Source organism: Odontesthes bonariensis, chromosome 17 (assembly GCF_027942865.1).
Source record: "Odontesthes bonariensis isolate fOdoBon6 chromosome 17, fOdoBon6.hap1, whole genome shotgun sequence".
Lineage (NCBI taxonomy): Eukaryota > Metazoa > Chordata > Actinopteri > Atheriniformes > Atherinopsidae > Odontesthes > Odontesthes bonariensis.
Window position 1 is genome coordinate 1,201,572 of NC_134522.1, and position 20,243 is coordinate 1,221,814.

The following is a 20,243-nucleotide window of genomic DNA, read 5'->3' on the forward strand; positions in this document are numbered from 1 at the left end:
CAAAAAGTGAAATCTAAGTAAGAAGAACTATCTTAGATCAAGGGGATATATGCTTATTTTTTGTCCGATAAGATAGTTCTTCTTAGTAAGCAGTTTTTATTTTTTATGCTGCATGCACACTCTACTTTGTGTGTGAGTATAAGTGGAACAAGTCTCACTTTCGCTTTTTAACATCAAGGCTGCCATGTTTTGTTGTACTCATGTGCATGTTAAAAATAATAAAGAAGCATTTAATTTAACCAAGTCTGTGTCACTTCCTCTTTTAGTACCGCCAGGATCACTGATTATTAAGCATTACTATGATTCCACAGCTTTTTACTTATTTCAAAAAATGTAAGAAAAATATTCTACATACAGAGGAAAATATTCTTAAGAAAAAGAAAAGTACACTAGTTTTTAGTATGACTTTGCTGGTTTCAAGAAACATAAGGCCCAGTGCATACCACTATGTCAAGATAATGGCTCTAGCATTTACTTAATTCAAGAATATTTTTCAATATATTGAGAGAATAGGGCACGTGTATTTAATTAGAATGAAGAAACATTTACTTGTTCCATTGGCAGATAATTTTGCTATTTTTAAGCGAAATACACCTAATTTTTGTACTTTTGTTTCTTGTTTTTGAAAGCTGGCTTTTTGCAGCGTTGTTGTGTTGGTGGTGGGGTAAGTCTTTTTTTGGGGGGGGGTGGTGGTTCTCCCCGGGCCTAAATCCAGCCAGGTCCGCCTCTGGTCAGGACGACCACGTTTCTCCGTGTTAACACGATGACTTCCACTTCAAACGGCGGCCGTCTGACAGCTGACGTGCACGATCAGGCGTGTGTCAGCGGCAGCGAGGCGTCCGACTGTATACACAGTCCCACATTTCAAACAGTGGCTCACAGGAAGAATTTCTTGTCAAAACACGAGCGTTTTGTAGGAGAAAACTGCCGGATGCTACACAAGTGTCGCCCCCCCCTTCCAGAAGCTGAGTGTCAGATCTAAAACAGGCCTGTCCCAGCAGCGTTTATCAGAGGAATCATCCCGTTAAACTTCTTTATGTCCTCTGACTGAGGCAGCGAGCGCCTGTACTGACCCGTCCAACAGGTAAAAATAACAGAGACCCGCTCTGAGAGGAACAAATTCAACCTCATTCAGCTCCGTTTGAACGCTTTGGGTTAGGGTAAAACAGGAAAGTGGCTCTGAGCATTTGTCTTATAGGGATTTATTCCAGGGGAAGTTTGGGTGGTGTTGGTGTAGTTTGCAGATGTGGTGAGACAGAACATCACCAACAGGTAAAAAGCTTGATGAAAGTCGGGATGAAAGTTCTCTTCCAGATCTGAGGCCACGGTTCTGAACATCTGGGGCGGGGAGGAGTCTCTGCCTCAGGGGGAGGAGTCTCTGCCTCAGGGGGAGGGGTCTCTGTCTCATTGGGAGGAATCTCTGCCTCAGGGGGAGGAGTCTCTGCCTCAGGGGGAGGAGCATCTGCCTCAGGGGGAGGAGTCTCTGCCTCAGGGGGAGGAGTCTCTGCCTCAGGGGGAGGAGTCTCTGCCTCAGGGGGAGGAGCATCTGCCTCAGGGGGAGGAGTCTCTGCCTCAGGGGGAGGAGTCTCTACCTCAGGGGGAGGGGTCTCTGTCTCATTGGGAGGAGTTTCTGCCTCAGGGGGAGGAGTCTCTGCCTCAGGGGGAGGGGTCTCTGCCTCAAGGGGAGGAGTCTCTGCGCTGAGCCGGAAGGAGAAGCTTTCAGGTTGCTGCTCCATCTTTGCTCCAACCCTCAGCTGTGGGCAAAAATCTGGGCAGAGACCCAAAGAAGGAGGTCGTGGATACGAGCGGCTGAAATGAGTTTCCTTCAGAGGGGGGCGGGGCTTAGAGATAGGGGAGGAGCTCCACCATCTGGAAGGAGGAGCTCCACCATCCAGGGGGAGGGGCTACACCATATGGAGGGAGGAGCTCTCCATTTATTGTTTTTGAATTGGCTCTATATGAACGAATTGGATTATTTTATGAATAATTATGATTACAATTCATTGAATTCCAATTGGCTCAAATTGGACTTTATTATCTAAGTGCCTTGAGATGACATTTGTTGTATTTGGCGCTATATAAATAAAAATGAATTGAATTGAATGGAATCCAGGGGGGGGGGGGGGGGGGCTCCACCATCCAGGAGGAAGCTGGGCGTAGAGCCGCTGCTCCTCCACATAAAGGAGTCGGCTGGGGTGGTTCAGCTGGTTCAGATGCCCCCTGGGAGGAGTTCCCGGGGGCAGTTGGCCCCATTAGACATTCTCTTTAACTTCATAACAGAGAGAACATAAACTTAAACATTATGTTGTTAAAAGCAACGTTTCATTTTATACGAAGAGATTCAAACCACAAACATAAACCCACGAACATTAACCGAGTTCTTCTCCTGCTTCCCCTCAGATGTTGAGATTGAAACATCTGTTCCGCTGTGGAGGATTTTAGGGGCTGAAAAATGTACAGGATGTTCCAGGAGAAAGTCTGTCTCAACAGTTCCTCTGTTTCCCTGAGAAAAGTCTGTAAGATGGATGACAGTCGGCTGAAGAACCACAGATCCACCGAGTGTGGGTGCAGAGTGCAGAAACTCACTCTGAAAAAGGAAGTTTAGGAAACTGTGGAATTCTGAAGGGTAGAAATGTGTGTCAGCACCAAAATAAACGTCTGAATTAGTGTTGGATCGAGTGTTATTTATAGCCAGGCATTCGCCTTCTGTTGGACCCAGAAGTTAACGAGCTAAACTTTACTTTCAGCCACTGTTCGGCTAACTTTAGCTAATAGAAGCTAATTGATTAGGTTTGAGAAAACATCACGGTGCACCTAAAAATAGACCCTCTCACTATATCCATCACATGCTTCTGATTTAGGTTGTGTAGATAAATGTTCAGACACAAATCGATTCCAGTAGCTGCATGTTGCCAGTTCTGCAGCAGAACCGGCTCCATATCAGCGATACTTTGGGGAACCAAAACAGAGGCAGTGAGCTTTATTTGAATTCTTTGTACAACAAACTTTCATTAAAATGAGTTATTACTGGTTTTCAGTAATTAGCAAAACAAATTAATGCTGAATAATAAGTGAGGAGGTCGGGTTGCCAGTTGTGTGAAAAATGTTGTCACAAGATGTACGAGATGTGTTACACTCAGATACCTGTTACCTGGACCTGTGTTCAGCTTAAAAATGCATTGGTTAGTTAAGTCAACCTAGTTAATTAACTAGCTCAAAAAAAGCTTGTTTCATATGATATGTGACTCAAAACAATTTGTTTTCAAGACTTTTTCATTTAACAAGATATTCCAGATGTATTGTCTTCAAACAAGTCCCTATATCTGGCTGAAATGGTACTTGTTAGGCAGTTGTGTCTTATATTAAGTGCAATGAGATACTCAATGAGACGAATATACTTGGTAAGATTTAGATTTTTTTCCAGTCCACTGTAAAAAATGCCCCTCCAAAAATAAGTAAAAAAACAACAAATAAAAGACGTTTTTGCTTGAAATAAGCAAAAAAATCTGCCAATGGAACTAGTGAAAATCGGCTTGTCAAGATTTCTTGAAATAAGATGTGATATTTAGGACTTTTGAGTTAAAAATGATCTTGAAATTAGCTTAAAAACCTCTTCAAATGTAAAAAAAAGCTTGTTTCATATGAAATCCGACTCAAAACAATTTACTTTCAAGATATTCAAGATGGCTCAGTGGTTAGAGTTGGTCGTCCAATAACCGGAAGCTTGGCGGTTCGATTCCCACTCTCGCAACTCAAAAAAAAAAAAAAGACTGGTGGAACTGATAGCTGGAGGGGTGTCAGTCCACCTCCTTGTCATGGCTAAGGTGCCCTTGAGCATGGCACTGTGCTCCCCGCGTGCGTCATGGCTGCCCACTGCTCCAGGTTGGCATCTGTCTCTGAGTGTGTGACCCTGTGTGTGTGTGTGTGTGTGTGTGTGTGTGTCAAACAGGTGCCAACCTGGATGGGCTAAAAGTGGCGGACAAATTTTGTGTGTACGCACGACAATAAATCTGATCTAAATCTTATTGTCTTCAAACAAGTCCCTATATCTGGCTGAAATAGAACTTATTAGGCAGTTGTGTCTTATATTAAGTGTAATGAGATATTTTGACTAGAAATGAGACAAATATACTTGGTAAGACTTTGCAGGTATGACCCCACAGAGCCCCGAGCTGATTAAAACGTTTTCCACGTAAATCACAACGAGAGCAGCTACAGATCTGCCCCAAGCTGGAATAAATCCACCTGAAGATGGTGTAGATAAAGGAAATGAAAGGACGAGTGTTGGTGCATTTGCATTCAGACGTGTCTCTTTGTGTCTCTTTGTGTCTGCAGGTGGTAACACACTGTAAGGCACGTAATGGTGACAGCGAACCTAAATCACTCAAACAGACTCCTGTGTGTTCCACTCTGCGGTGAGAACGTTTTTTACGTCACAAATAAATCATAAATCCTCATCGGTGAGCATCCAAGAAAATTAGCAGCCTTCTCTGTGACACCCGCGATCTTATCTGCAGAGAAAACAGTTGGGTGTGTGTTTTCAATGGGCTTCTCTCAACACCGCATTCCAATGCAGTGAAACAGTTTAACCACAATGCAACTTCTGTTCACGGGATGAAACAAAGGAGGTTAGTGCTGTGCGTCTGTCAGGGAGGTGCAGCGCCGCCGGCCAATACTCCTCAGGACTGACGCATTGTTATTGTTTATACAAGGAGACGCAAAATAGCAGCAGGTATGAAAACTAGCTGCAGGTTGAGTGATGCCAGAATTGATGTGACAAGACCTAATTAGCACCAAAACCAAGTTTGTACAGTGTTTCTGTGTTTTTTTTTCTAAAAAGGTATTTCTAAAAAGCTTATTGAGACATCTGACAACACCAGGATCTGATGTTCTGGGACATTTTATTGCTGTGAGGAGCAGATAGTTTGAAGTCTGTAGCATTAAATCTGTAGGACGAGTTCGATCATATGCAAGGCGTGGAATCGTTCAAAAATGCCACAAAAACTCACATTCCATCCAAAATGGCCGCCTTCCTGTGGGCGTGGCACATTGGCGGCATGAGACTTTTTTGTGCGTCTGGGCATGTTGAATGAGTGTACCGAATTTCGTTGTCCCACGCAAAACTAACCCCAATGTGCGGACCATTATTAAGCATCGTAGGGGGCGCTACAGAGTCAATGAGCGACTGGCAGGTGGTGCTTGCAAAATTTCAAGAGTTTTCAAGTACCTTTTAAAAAGAATAATACTGGGGAATAATAATAAACCTTACAGATACAATCGGGTCCTTGCAGTTTCACTGCTCGGTCCTTAATAATCTAATTCTCTGATCCAACATCGACAGTTTAAACATTTCTCACGAAATAAAAAGAGGGAGCTGGTGACATCATTGTCCTGATTGACCCTTAAACCTGCCTCACACCTGTCCACCGTCACAGTCTGCGCACTCCTGGGGTCGCCTTCACCACCAAAACCAAACCCAGCTCCGAGTGTCGGAGACATGAGCCGCTTTCAGACAGCGCCGTTCTAAGAACGCCGTGGCCGTGGTCCCTAGTTCCCGAGGGCCGTGGTCCCTAGTTCCCGAAGGCCGTGGTCCCTAGTTCCCGAGGGCTGTGGTCCCTAGTTCCCGAGGGCTGTGGTCCCTAGTTCCCGAAGGCCGTGGTCCCTAGTTCCCGAGGGCTGTGGTCCCTAGTTCCCGAAGGCCGTGGTCCCTAGTTCCCGAGGGCTGTGGTCCCTAGTTCCCGAGGGCTGTGGTCCCTAGTTCCCGAAGGCCGTGGTCCCTAGTTCCCGAGGGCCGTGGTCCCTAGTTCCCGAGGCCCGTGGTCCCTGGTTCCCGAGGGCCGTGGTCCCTGGTTCCCGAGGGCCATGGTCCCTAGTTCCCGAGGGCCGTGGTCCCTAGTTCCCGAGGGCCGTGGTCCCTAGTTCCCGAGGGCCGTGGTCCCTAGTTCCCGAGGCCCGTGGTCCCTGGTTCCCGAGGGCCGTGGTCCCTGGTTCCCGAGGGCCGTGGTCCCTAGTTCCCCAAACTGAGTCCATGTGAGAAAACGCTCTGTTTTCATTATCTGGGACACACACACACACACACATACAGTACGAGGTTAAAGCCTTAGAATAACAAACATCTGTATGTTTTCCCTCAGCGTTAGAAACCTGTTTCTGATCCAGCTCCTGACTCTGACAGGCGCATGCATGACTGAACACGAAGGCTCCGCCCACTAGGTGTAGCTCAGAGCTGCAGAACAGGTCGGAGGCTCCGACGGGACACTGTCCCAGCTCTCAGGCTTTAATCTAATCTTTTAAAGTGGTCTGGAGCAACAAAGTGTCTCAATAAAGGCTGAGAAATGATGACTTTACGGTGTTTTATGTTGCCTTGGATTCACACGACGTGATGGCGAACCTCAATCCTGTGCAGTCCATTTTAAACTGGATCTTTAGGCACTTTGTTCTCCTCCAGTGAAAGTGAAAAACAGGACTTTATATCACCAAACAGGGATAAAATTCCCTCAGATTTGGAGTCAGACGAGCAACAAAAAACGATTTGATTTGATATTTTTTTTCATTATTTTACTCAAATAGTGGCCTAAAATGAACAGAAACACACATTTAATTATAATTTCTTGTATAAAAAATCATTTCCAACCACATTTGTATGATTGTGACAGCCATATTAAGTATTTTATGTGTTTTTTTAAGCATTTTGGTCATGAGACACCTCTTATTTCTTTATATTTTGCATCCAAGCAGCTTAAGTGATCTTCAGCAATAGTTTCAACACTTTCTGAAGGTTTTTCATCGTTTTTATTTGGACATTTTCTGCTTTTTTCCTCATTTTCAGTCCAGTTTTTCTTTGTTAAGCCACTTAACTCTGAGCTATGAACCATTCAGGCAGGAAAAAGGCTCCTAACTCAAGGGATGAACCAGTGCTGTGTCCACATTTTAAACTGGATCTTTAGGCACTTTGTTCCCAGCAGCCTGTCACAGAGACACATCATTTGTTCCCATTTCTTTAGCTGCATCTGTGAAAAACAGCTTCATAGTTTCAACTTTTTTCTACATTTACGTTAAAACTGCTTTCAGTTACCAAAAGAGTCAAATTAATATAAGAAATTCAGTTTAAAAAAAATCCTAATCCCAAAATAATGAACTTTATCACGTCTAAAAGTAGAAAAGTAGGAAAAAAACAGATAATAATAAGAATTATATGTTATTCAACATCAAGAAAAAGTAAATAAGAGTTCATTTAAAGCTTAAAAAAGGAATATAAGATATAATCTAATGACTAATTATGGAACAATTAATATAAATTAAATGATTAAACTGTTTCTTTGTGGGTTTTAGACTGGAATTAAGATTTGTTCCCATTTCTTTAGCTGCATGTGTGAAAAACAGCAAAGATAACACAGTGTGACAGACAGAAAACAGGATTTCTGCAGCAACAAGGTGATTCCCAAAGAGCTGTTAGCTGAAAACTTGGCATATCTCAGCATGGTGTGCAGTGTGTCCTTAAAACATTTGAGGAAACTGGACAAGTGGAGGACAGAAGAAGAAGTGTCAGGCCTAAAGAACTATCTACAGCAGATGAACAGGAGGAAATCTGCCCCAAAGCCACCAAATAAAACAGAAAAAACACAAAATAAAACAGAAAAAACACAATATAAAACAAAAAACACAAAATAAAACAGAAAAAAACAAAAAAAACAGAAAAAAAACACCAAATAAAACAGAAAAAACACAAAAAAACACAAAAAAAAACACAAAATAAAACAGAAAAAACACAAAAAAAACACAAAATAAAACAGAAAAAAACACAAAATAAAAAAACCAAACATAAAATAAAACAAAATAAAACAAAAAAACACAAAATAAAACTGAAAAAACACAAAATAAAACAGAAAAAAACAAACTAAAACAGAAAAAAACACAAAATAAAACACAAAAAACGCTAAATAAAACTGAAAAAACTGAAAAAAAACACAAAATAAAACAAAAAACAGGAAACTGGACAAGTGGAGGACAGAAGAAGAAGTGTCCGGCCTAAATAACTATCTACAGCAGATGAACAGGATCTGAAAGTGATGTCCTTAAGAAAGAGGAAAACATCCAGCAAAGACCTGACACAGGAGCTGAGAGATGCATCTGGACCTTCAGCTGATCCATCTGCTGTTGGCCCAAGCCTCATCAGAAATGGGCTCCATGGAAGGGTGGCTGTCAAGAAGCCGTTCTTAAGGAAGGGAAACAGGGAGAAAAGGCTGAGCTGTGCCAAAGGACACAAGAAGTGGGCTGAAAATCAGTGGCAGCAGGTCTGATGGAGGGATGAATCCTCCCCAGAGCCCGGAGCTCAACATTACTGCAGCAGTGTGGGATCATGTTGGCAGAGTTTTTTCTTTCATTTGTATTTTATTGTAAGTGGAACAAACTGCCAGTGGAGATTAAACTTTCACCAAATGGAGACATTTTTAAATCCAGGTTAAAAACATTTCTGTTCTCATGTGTCTATGCATGAAATCTGCACGCTATCTTTGAACTTATCTGGACTGTTGCTGGTTTTTAAATTAATTTAAATGATTTTATTTGTTTCTCTTTATATTCTTTTATGTATTTTAATGCTTCTTCCACTCCCTGCTGCAATGCTTTTATTTTATGTAAAGCACTTTGAATTGTTTGTACATGAAATGTGCTATATAAATAAATTTGATTATTTGTAATTGTTTGTGTTCTTGTTCCTCTTCTGATTCTGAGATGATTTATGATTTATTTTCCTGCTCCATAAAGCTTCAGCAGTGATTTTAATGAGTGCGTACTTTCCTTTTTCACATGAATGCATCTGTATCCATGTCCCATCACATTCCAAACTGAGACGTCTCTGCTTTAACTTCCTCGTCACCGATCTCTTCCTCACATTCCTGCTTTTTACCAGAACTTCCTGGTTCTGAAATGTAATTTTTTTAATTTTTTAAAACACAAACATAGAGCCGGACGGTTTCTGATAGTAAAGACTTTACCACCCACACCGCTAACCCACCGAAGCGCTGCATACTTCCTCAGTGAGAGATGTTATCAGTGTGTAAAAGACAGCTGTCTTATGTATAACTGTAATTCCTGAATGTCACTTTTACATACATGCAGTCTGCGTCTTTATCTCCCATCTCCATCTGAGACGTGAAAAAACAGAGTCAGACAAAAGCCACATTGTCCAACTCTGGCAACAAGCTGGCCCAAAGTGTGCCAAAATAATGAAAGGTGTTTTCCAGCAGCATCTCTCTTACAAATACGCTTTGTTTTAAAAGTTGGCAGCCGGAAAACATTCCTCCTCCGTGTTCCCAACAGCCAAACACCTGACATCCAGCTTCGGTTATTAAACCGATAAATCGTTGAAGGCGTGTCGCGTTCTGACAGACAAACACAAATAGGTTTGTCACCTTCGCACAAACCAAAGCTACTTGTTGCATCGCATGATGGTTAAAGAAGTGACGATGCGTCACTCAAATGTGGAGTATCATACGGTTCAGAGCTTCAGACCAGCAGGGGAGCCGTTTCTGACATGCCTTAACCTACATTTTTATAGATTCTTTTGATTAACAAATCAACCACGGTGACACTTTGTCAAACCCACCAACAGCCACAGTTTTATCAAATTAAATTTATTTGTAGCACATTTCATGTACAGAAATGATACTTAACTTAAAATACTTAACTTGGCTTCGTGGCTTCGTGGCTTCTGACCAAAGGACAGGGGAGCCTGGAAACTAAACAGGGAACTGGGTGATTGTGAATAGCCGCTTTCGGACAGACCGTTCTATGAAAGTAGTTATCAGAACTACCCTCCTCGAATTTCGTTCTGATAACTATCCTCCCCCAGCGGAACTGTTTCCGTCTGCATTCGCACATGAGTCGGGACCTGATGGGGACTGATGCGCCGCGCGCAGCCGTCTGCTTCAGTGACGTGTTAGCCGTTAGCCGTTTAGCGCTACATTCAAACACAAAACAAAACGGTAAAAGTAAGGAGAGTAGAAAAACACCACCAAGAAGCTAATATGGAGAGCGGGGAGGCCACTGTGTTTATGGTCTGCATGATGGTGATATTAATCATGGACAATCACATCAGGCGTCTAATATCGAGGCTGGAAAAGCTCACAGAGAGAGTCAGGAGATACTTTTTCATTTCATGAAGGAAGAAAGGAGAGCAGAGCGCTGCAGACAAATGAGACCAGTGTAAGTTTAACTTATTAAACACCCGCCGGTTGTGTCTGTGTCTATGAGGAAACATTTCAGCCGTGATAGCATGACATGGGGCGTAGCTACCGACCACCACACACCTCCGTTAGATTCGTTCTATAGAACCATGAAAAGACCCGACCTCGGAGAAGGAGCTAAATAGTTATAGGAACTGAGGGAGAAAGCCCCGAGTTCCTGTATGTCCGAACACGGGAGAAAACTGCCCCGCGGATTAAAAGGTTATTAGAACTGCCAAAGGTTCCTGCAGTCCGAAAGCGGCTATTGAGTGCAGCAGCTGGGGACATTGAAGCTTTTTCTCAGTCCTGCAGCTGCCACAGAGGTCTGATTATTTTCGTCCCTTTTTCTAAATACATCTTGTATAGATTTCTCTCAGGATAGACAGACCATTTCACCCAGTATTACAAAATGTGTTTCTGAACAGGATTACCTACCATGCCTTAAAGACAGGACTATCTCCCAGTGTCTTAAACCCAGGTCAAAGTAAAACGTGATTAAACTAAACAAACCAGTCATGTTTGCTTCCATTAAATCGAGCCCTCATAAACGAATGAATGCGTTGATTGTTGCTTTCTAAACTAAAAAAAAATTACCCTGAAAAACAGAAAAAATTACCCTGAAAAACAGAAAAAATTACCCTGAAAAACAAACCAAAAAATAAATTAGACAGAAAAACAGGAGTTTTTTTGTCTTTTTTTAAAGTGAATGCAATACGCTTCCGTAGTTTTGTATATGAAATGTGCAACAAATAAACTTGATTTGATCTGATTTAAAAGCTCAGTTAGCGGCTGTGGGGTATAAGCAGCTGTGGGGTATAAGCAGCTGTGGGGTGTAAGCAGCTGTGGGGTACAAGCAGCTGTGGGGTGTAAGCAGCTGTGGGGTATAAGCAGCTGTGGGGTATAAGCAGCTGTGGGGTATAAGCAGCTGTGGGGTATAAGCAGCTGTGGGTAAAAAGCAGCTGTGGGGTATAAGCAGCTGTGGGGTGTAAGCAGCTGTGGGGTATAAGCAGCTGTGGGGTATAAGCAGCTGTGGGGTACAAGCAGCTGTGGGGTATAAGCAGCTGTGGGGTATAAGCAGCTGTGGGGTACAAGCAGCTGTGGGGTATAAGCAGCTGTGGGGTGTAAGCAGCTGTGGGGTACAAGCAGCTGTGGGGTATAAGCAGCTGTGGGGTATAAGCAGCTGTGGGGTACAAGCAGCTGTGGGGTATAAGCAGCTGTGGGGTATAAGCAGCTGTGGGGTATAAGCAGCTGTGGGGTATAAGCAGCTGTGGGGCATCATCCTGTAGATGCCCTGATTAAGCAAACAGTTTTGAACCGACCGTTTTTGCTGCAGGTAGTTAAAACAACACATGATCTGAGGAAGCCTGGTGGTTCCATCTGGGCTTTATAGACGAGCACTTCCACAGTTCAGGGTGTTGGGATAAAACAACATCTGACCCCTGCCACTCACAGATCCACCTGTGGGGCAGATTCTGTTCTGCAGCCAAACGGTGTTTAAACCCGTCAGCAGCATCAGGTGGATTTATTTTGTCCAATCGCCCGGCAGGAACACGGATTCTGGGCAGTTTCACAGAAGATCGCCCTGAACGGAGCAGGTCTACTCGCTTTTGTCGAGCTCTCCTCGGTCCATATTTGGTGCTTTGAACTCATTCCTGGATTTATGACGACATCACATAAATGTCAGAATGCCCCCTCTGATTCGGTTTTCTGAGCCGTTTAACTTCCTCTGAGTGGTCGTGGTTGACCGCAGCTGCTGGCTTCTCCGTGCCAACAGGAAACCAGTTTGTTTGGCAGAAAATCGCAGAATCTACCAACAGAAGTCCAGGTTTTAAGAACCTAAGGAGCTCAGTGCGGATCGGAGAAAGATTCGGGGAATCTTACAGACCGAAGCGCAGACCGAGCAGTCCCCTGCTTCCGAGCAGCAAACAGCGTAACAGGCGCGGCTGTCGGCAGGCGGCAGGCGGCAGTGATACGAAGGGAGAGAAAATAGGGCCAAGAGATTGTGAGCTCTGACTTTTTCCTGGAGAACGATTTTGTGATGCAAATGTTTTACTCTGTTGAACGCATATTGTTCTGAGAAGCAAAACGCTTTATTTTTTAAACCCCAGCCAACTAGCCGGACTACCTTCATCAACACCAAAACGAGGCTGGAACTCTGCTCACAGGACGCAGCAGGGGGTAAGAAGATGTTCAGAAATGATGCTGCTGATATGGGATGTTACACAGCTTCATGTCAGAAGAGGCGAACTGTCCCTTTAAGGAAAGTGTCGGTGAAGATGGCCGCACTGACCGGAGACGCTTCATCGAGCTGTAAAAGCTGAAATTATCTCGTTTCTCTGAAAACAGACGATCCATCGCGTTGAAACAGATAATTAAGGAACAACTGGAGCTCATTTAGAGATGGGAGCAGCTCTTGCCTCGGTTGCTACGGCGATACTTCCTACCTGAGGTCATTCCACTCAGGTAGGAAGGTTGCTAAGCAACAATAACTCGTTCAAACACACTTGAATTGGATAAAACTGTGTATTATTACACTTTCTGAATAGTTCAGGTTTCAACTGAATCAGAGTCGAGTAGAATTCGGAAACTCGTAAAGGTTCCTTTAGCCAAATTGATATTTATTAGGGACCGAGCAGTGAAACTGAAAGGACCCTATTGTATCTGTAAGGTTTATTATTATTCCGCCGTATTATTCTTTGCAAAAGGTGCTCGAAAACTCTTGAAATTTTGCGAGCGCCACCTGCCAGTCGACGACATGAAAGAATCTAAACTTTATATTTTTGGGAGTCGCTCATTGACTCTGTAGCGCCCCCTACGATGCTTAAAAATGGTGCCCGCATTGGGGTTAGTGTCGCGTGGGACGACGAAATTCGGTACACTCATTCATCATGCCCAGACGCACAAAAAAGTCTCATGCCGCCATGGTCCCACGTCCACAGGAAGGCGGCCATTTTGGATGGAAGGTGAGTTTTGGTGCCATTTTTGACCGATTCCACGCCTTGCATAAGATCGAACTTGTCCTACAGATTTAATGCTACAGACTTCAAACTTGGCCAGGTTACTCTTAAGACATGGGGGAAAAAATCATGGGGAAACTTTTTCAAACTCTGAACGGTGTGGGCGTGGCCAGGCGGTGAAAATGGTGTGATGGTGTTTGTGATTTGAAAGCCTTACTGAATACGTTGGTTTGACAGGTTAACAGATTAAAAGTGGCTCCCCTTCCCTCAGAAACACAGACTGGGGGGGTTTATCTTTATATAAACAGCCAGAAGAGTGGGACTTATTTTCTATATTATCAGATATACATAACGGTGTAAAAGCTTCAAACTTCAGAGTAATACTTCCTTTTGGAATAACAGGCCTCTCTGGGTTTGGGCTTCCCTTTCCTGGCTGTCTCTGGTGATTAACGGTGAGGCCGGGGCCTCAGTCCTGCTCATCTCTGACAGCGGGGGCTTTATTCCTGGGGCTCTCCTCACTCTGTGGTTTGCGGTGTGGTTTAGATTGAGGTTGGAAGGTTCTGAAACTCCCTCTTGATTTCCCTGCAGGATCAACCGTTTGGCTCCTGAAGCTTCTCATAACGCAGTCCCATGGATAGGTTTGAGATTTAATTCAACATGAACCTGATTGCACAATCGGCTCCCCAGCACAGACCTGTTGGAACCTGAACCGTCAGTCTGACCTCGGTCGCTTGTTTTAGGCGTGAAAATGGAAAAGTCTGAAGCACCAAAAGGAGGAAGTGGGAAGAACATATAAACTATGGTCCCTAGTTCCTGAGGGCCGTGGTCTGTAGTCCCTGAAAAGGTTATAGGAACTGCAGAAGGTTCCTATAGTGGGAATGCGACTAATGTCACGTCAACTTATTGCTGAGAGTCAAACAGGTTGTTAGGGGGGGCTTAGACTGATCCCAGGCCACAACACAAACTGCTTCCAGTCCAAATAAACTGTATTTCATTCCTAAAATGAATATAGACCCATATATATATATGTAATAAACTGGGTTATGTTGAAAAAAGTAAAAACATAAAAATCTGTGCAGTCACTACGTGAATTTGTTTATTATCACTTATTGTAAGTCGCTTTGGATAAAAGCGTCTGCAAAATGACTGTAATGTAATGATGTAATGTTTACGTCACGTGACTCCGGTTGATTGACGAGTGAACGGGCGGCGTTAATGGGAAAAGCAAAGGTAATAATGTGGAGTCATCATGGATCATCATCATGGTGAAAGACCAAAGAAGCCATCAGGTGCCCAGTTTAGAAAGAGAAGAAGAGAAGAAGAGGAGAAACGGGCAGAAGATAAAGGGATGCAGATTTCTATCACTGACCTGAGGACGTAGGCTAAAGGCTATCTGTTAGCCTCTTGCTAACATGTTGCTGTAGGCTATAGGCTATCTGTTAGCCTTCTGCTAATATGTTGCTGTAGGCTATAGGCTATCTGTTAGCCTCTTGCTAACATGTTGCTGTAGGCTATAGGCTATCTGTTAGCCTTCTGCTAATATGTTGCTGTAGGCTATAGGCTATCTGTTAGCCTCCTGCTAACATGTTGCTGTAGGCTATAGGCTATCTGTTAGCCTCCTGCTAACATGTTGCTGTAGGCTATAGGCTATCTGTTAGCCTCCTGCTAACATGTTGCTGTAGGCTATAGGCTATCTGTTAGCCTTCTGCTAACATGTTGCTGTAGGCTATAGGCTATCTGTTAGCCTCTTGCTAACATGTTGCTGTAGGCTATAGGCTATCTGTTAGCCTTCTGCTAATATGTTGCTGTAGGCTATAGGCTATCTGTTAGCCTCCTGCTAACATGTTGCTGTAGGCTATAGGCTATCTGTTAGCCTCCTGCTAACATGTTGCTGTAGGCTATAGGCTATCTGTTAGCCTCCTGCTAACATGTTGCTGTAGGCTATAGGCTATCTGTTAGCCTCCTGCTAACATGTTGCTGTAGGCTATAGGCTATCTGTTAGCCTCCTGCTAAAATGTTGCTGTAGGCTATAGGCTATCTGTTAGCCACCTGCTAACATGTTGCTGTAGGCTATAGGCTATCTGTTAGCCTCCTGCTAAAATGTTGCTGTAGGTTAAAGGCTATCTGTTAGCCTCCTGCTAACATGTTGCTGTAGGCTATAGGCTATCTGTTAGTCTCCTGCTAACATGTTGCTGTAGCTTAAAGGCTATCTGTTAGCCTCCTGCTAAAATGTTGCTATAGGTTAAAGGCTATCTGTTAGCCTCCTGCTAAAATGTTGCTGTAGGTTAAAGGCTATCTGTTAGCCTCCTGCTAACATGTTGCTGTAGGCTATAGGCTATCTGTTAGTCTCCTGCTAACATGTTGCTGTAGCTTAAAGGCTATCTGTTAGCCTCCTGCTAAAATGTTGCTATAGGTTAAAGGCTATCTGTTAGCCTCCTGCTAAAATGTTGCTGTAGGTTAAAGGCTATCTTTATTCAGAGGCAGAAACTGGAGGCTTCTGCTGGGTTCGGCCTTTTAATGCCGAAGTGTTACAGATTTTGTGGTTTTTGCGAAAGCTCCACTTTAAACAGGAGATTTTCCTCCTCACAGCCAAACCACTTCCTGTTTGTACATCAGACTGAAGGACCCAACAAAGTAAAACATCTGTTGGTGGTTTTCAATTGGTTTTACACAACAAAACACGCCGGATTGTTTCCTCCGAATATCTGCCGTTTGGCTTTGATTATCGATGAAAACCTTGATGTCACAAACGCGTTGCAGACGCATTATTTTAGAGTCTGTCGTGTTTATCGGGACCGAAGCCGAGCTTTGGACGATGGGACCACAGACGCTGCTGCACCCCCACAGAGGGTAAACCTGGTGCAGGCTCTGCAGAGGCTGCAGGATCAGAGGGGATTAGCAGTGAGTACGTTGGGAGATGAATCATCACGGTTCCTCTGCTCCAGAGTTCAAACACAGCAACACTTTGAGCGTCAGCACCTCCTCTGAAGGGAGCGGCAGCACCAGTGTGTTCACGCCGCTTATTTATCTGTCAACAACACACACTCAAGGAGCTCTGCAGCCGTTCACCCAGATCCCTGTGAGCATCCGTCTGCAGATGTGTGCGTTTAAAACATGTTTAAAACATGTTTAAAGCATGTTAAAGAACTTTTAAAGCACGTTTAAAGCACGTTTAAAGCACGTTTAAAGCACTTTTAAAAACACTTTTAAAACACTTTTAAAAACACTTTTAAAGCACGTTTAAAACACTTTTAAAACACGTTTAAAGCACTTTTAAAGCATTTTTAAAGCACGTTTACAACACGTTTAAAACACGTTTAAAACATGTTTAAAACACGTTTAAAACATGTTTAAAGCATGTTAAAGAACTTTTAAAACACTTTTAAAACACTTTTAAAGCGCGTTTAAAATATGTTTAAAGAACGTTTAAAGCATGTTTAAAGAACTTTTAAAACACTTTTAAAACACTTTTAAATCACGTTTAAAACACTTTTAAAACACGTTTAAAACACGTTTAAAGCACTTTTAAAACATGCTTTCAGTATGAGGCCTCCTCTGTGTCTTCATTTCCCACCGTTGATTCTGACATTTTTCATCTGTTTCTTTGTTTGTTTGCTACGACTGTAAACTGTAAAGCTAACCCGTCCTGCCGCTGAGATCGAGTATGGTCACGTGACCAGACTGCACGGCTACGTCTGATTGGTGGAACACAGTCAGGTGGTAGAGCCTTTGGCTGTGTTCCAAACCGCATACTTCTCCTACTACTCCTACTAACTTTCTGAGTTAGTATGCCAGTTTGAGTCAGCGAGAAGTTCCCGGATGCATACTAGATTCTCTGAAATGTTGGGTATGCATCATGAGGTTACTATGATAAAAGGCAACGGGTATTTTATTTTGTGAAAATAACCGGAAGTGCGTTGCTCACTGCGGCTAGCTTTAGCAGCGCCAAATTTGAGGGAACAAAATTGTAAACAGCCGGTATTTTGTCAGGTTTTCAATGAGTATGCAGTATGTAGTTTGTAGTATGTAGTATGTAGTTTGTAGTATGCCGTATGCAGTATGTAGTATTTAGTATGCAGTATGTAGTATGTAGTATGTAGTATGTAGTATGCCGTATGCAGTATGTAGTATGTAGTATGTAGTATGTAGTATGCCGTATGCAGTATGTAGTATGTAGTATGTAGTATGTAGTATGTAGTATGCAGTATGCAGTATGTAGTATGTAGTATGCAGTATGCAGTATACAGTATGTAGTATGCAGTATGCAGTATGCAGTATGGAGTATGCAGTATGTAGTATGTAGTATGTAGTATTTAGTATGTAGTATGCAGTATGCAGTATGTAGTATGTAGTATGCAGTATGTAGTATGCAGTGTGTAGTATGCAGTATGCAGTATGTAGTATGTAGTATGCAGTATGCAGTATGTAGTATGCAGTATGCAGTATGCAGTATGTAGTATGCAGTATGCAGTATGTAGTATGTAGTATGCAGTATGCAGTATGTAGTATTTAGTATGCAGTATGTAGTATGCAGTATGTAGTATGCAGTATGTAGTATGTAGTATGCAGTATGCAGTATGTAGTATGTAGTATGCAGTATTTAGTATGCAGTATGTAGTATGCAGTATGCAGTATGTAGTATGTAGTATGCAGTATGTAGTAAGTAGTATGTAGTATGCAGTATGCAGTATGTAGTATGTAGTATGTAGTATGTAGTATGTAGTATGTAGTATGTAGTATGCAGTATGTAGTATGTAGTATGTAGTATGTAGTATGTAGTATGTAGTATGCAGTATGTAGTATGTAGTATGTAGTATGTAGTATGTAGTATGTAGTATGTAGTATGCAGTATGTAGTATGTAGTATGTAGTATGCAGTATGCAGTATGTAGTATGTAGTATGCAGTATGCAGTATGCAGTATGTAGTATGCAGTATTTAGTATGCAGTATGTAGTATGTAGTATGCAGTATGTAGTATGCAGTATGCAGTATGCAGTATGTAGTATGTAGTATGCAGTATGCAGTATGCAGTATGCAGTATGTAGTATGCAGAATGCAGTATGTAGTATGTAGTATGCAGTATGTAGTATGCAGTATGCAGTATGCAGTATGTAGTATGTAGTATGTAGTATGCAGTATGCAGTATGTAGTATGTAGTATGCAGTATGCAGTATGTAGTATGTAGTATGCAGTATGTAGTATTTAGTATGCAGTATGCAGTATGTAGTATGTAGTATGTAGTATGCAGTATGTAGTATGCAGTATGTAGTATGTAGTATGTAGTATGCAGTATGCAGTATTTAGTATGTAGTATGTAGTATGTAGTATGCAGTATGCAGTATGCATTATGCAGTATGCAGTATGCAGTATTTAGTATGCAGTATGTAGTATGTAGTATGTAGTATGCAGTATGTAGTATGCAGTATGCAGTATGTAGTATGCAGTATGCAGTATGCAGTATGTAGTATGTAGTATGTCGTATGCAGTATGTAGTATGCAGTATGTAGTATGCAGTATGTAGTATGCAGTATGCAGTATGCAGTATGTAGTATGTAGTATGCAGTATGCAGTATGTAGTATGTAGTATGCAGTATGTAGTATGTAGTATGCAGTATGTAGTATGTAGTATGCAGTATGCAGTATGCAGTATGCAGTATGCAGTATGTAGTATGCAGTATGCAGTATGCAGTATGTAGTATGTAGTATGCAGTATGCAGTATGTAGTATGTAGTATGCAGTATGCAGTATGCAGTATGCAGTATGCAGTATGTAGTATGTAGTATGTAGTATGCAGTATGTAGTATGTAGTATGTAGTATGTAGTATGCAGTATGTAGTATGCAGTATGCAGTATGTAGTATGTAGTATGCAGTATGCAGTATGCAGTATGTAGTATGTAGTATGCAGTATGTAGTATGCAGTATGCAGTATGCAGTATGCAGTATGTAGTATGTAGTATGCAGTATGTAGTATGTAGTATGTAGTATGTAGTATGCAGTATGCAGTATGCAGTATGCAGTATGTAGTATGTAGTATGTAGTATGTAGTATGCAGTATGCAGTATGTAGTATGGGGTTTCGAACACAGCCATACTGAAGTAAATATAACTCGTTACCTCTGCTCATGATTCATTATCATTCAACAGGAACATAGAAATCATGGAAAACATCGATAAAAGAAGGAAAACTGAGGCAGAAGCGAGCTGCTCAGAGAAGAACCGTCTCTGACATTAATCATGAGCAATGAGAGCAGCTCTCAGTCATGTTGAGGTTTCTGTTTCCCATCAGACTTTTTTACGTTCTTCCCTTTCCCTCGCAGATCGCAGCTCTGGCAGCGACTGCTGGAGGCCGTTTCTGCTTCTCATTTGAGAGTTTAAAGCCGTTAAGGACCGAACAGATAATACACGTATTCGCTTTCAGCTAAAATAAGAAGATTAGCTCCAGTTGTCACAGTGCAGCTTTTTTTCTTTGAGTGTTTGGAAGAGATTCCCATGAACTGCTCTTACTGTCCAATCAAAGATGGAGTATATTTTCTTTGTCTCGGGTGTCCAAAATGCTTCTGTGGAGGAATGAAAACTTGATTAATCAAAACAGGAGGCTGAAACTGAAGCTGACACTTCGGGACGTATGTGGTCTGTTTCCAACCTAAATGTTGGTTTGATAAATGTTATACTTCAAGAAACGAATAACAATCGAGTTGATAATAGACTCGAGTTAGCGTGTAGGAGGCACATGACCCAGGTGAAAGCGTACGCTGCAGCACAGACCTGAAGAGTAAAAGTTTTTCTCACAAAGTAACAGAGAAACAGAAAATAAGCTCGGCTCAGGCCAGTAAAAAGCTGGCTTCATCCCAGCCGGCCCTTTGGCTGCAGCCAGTCCTGAGTGTCCAGTTCCCGTCAGATGAGTCACAGTCACCATCCAGGATGTTGAACATTTTGAGTGGCTTTTCTTTGGGGATTTACAGCTGTTCCACTCAGCTGGATGGACTGCAGAGATGAGCATGAAAAGCAAACTGCTCCCTCATGTTTGTCCGGGAGCCTCCAGCATCGCTTTGAGATGGAG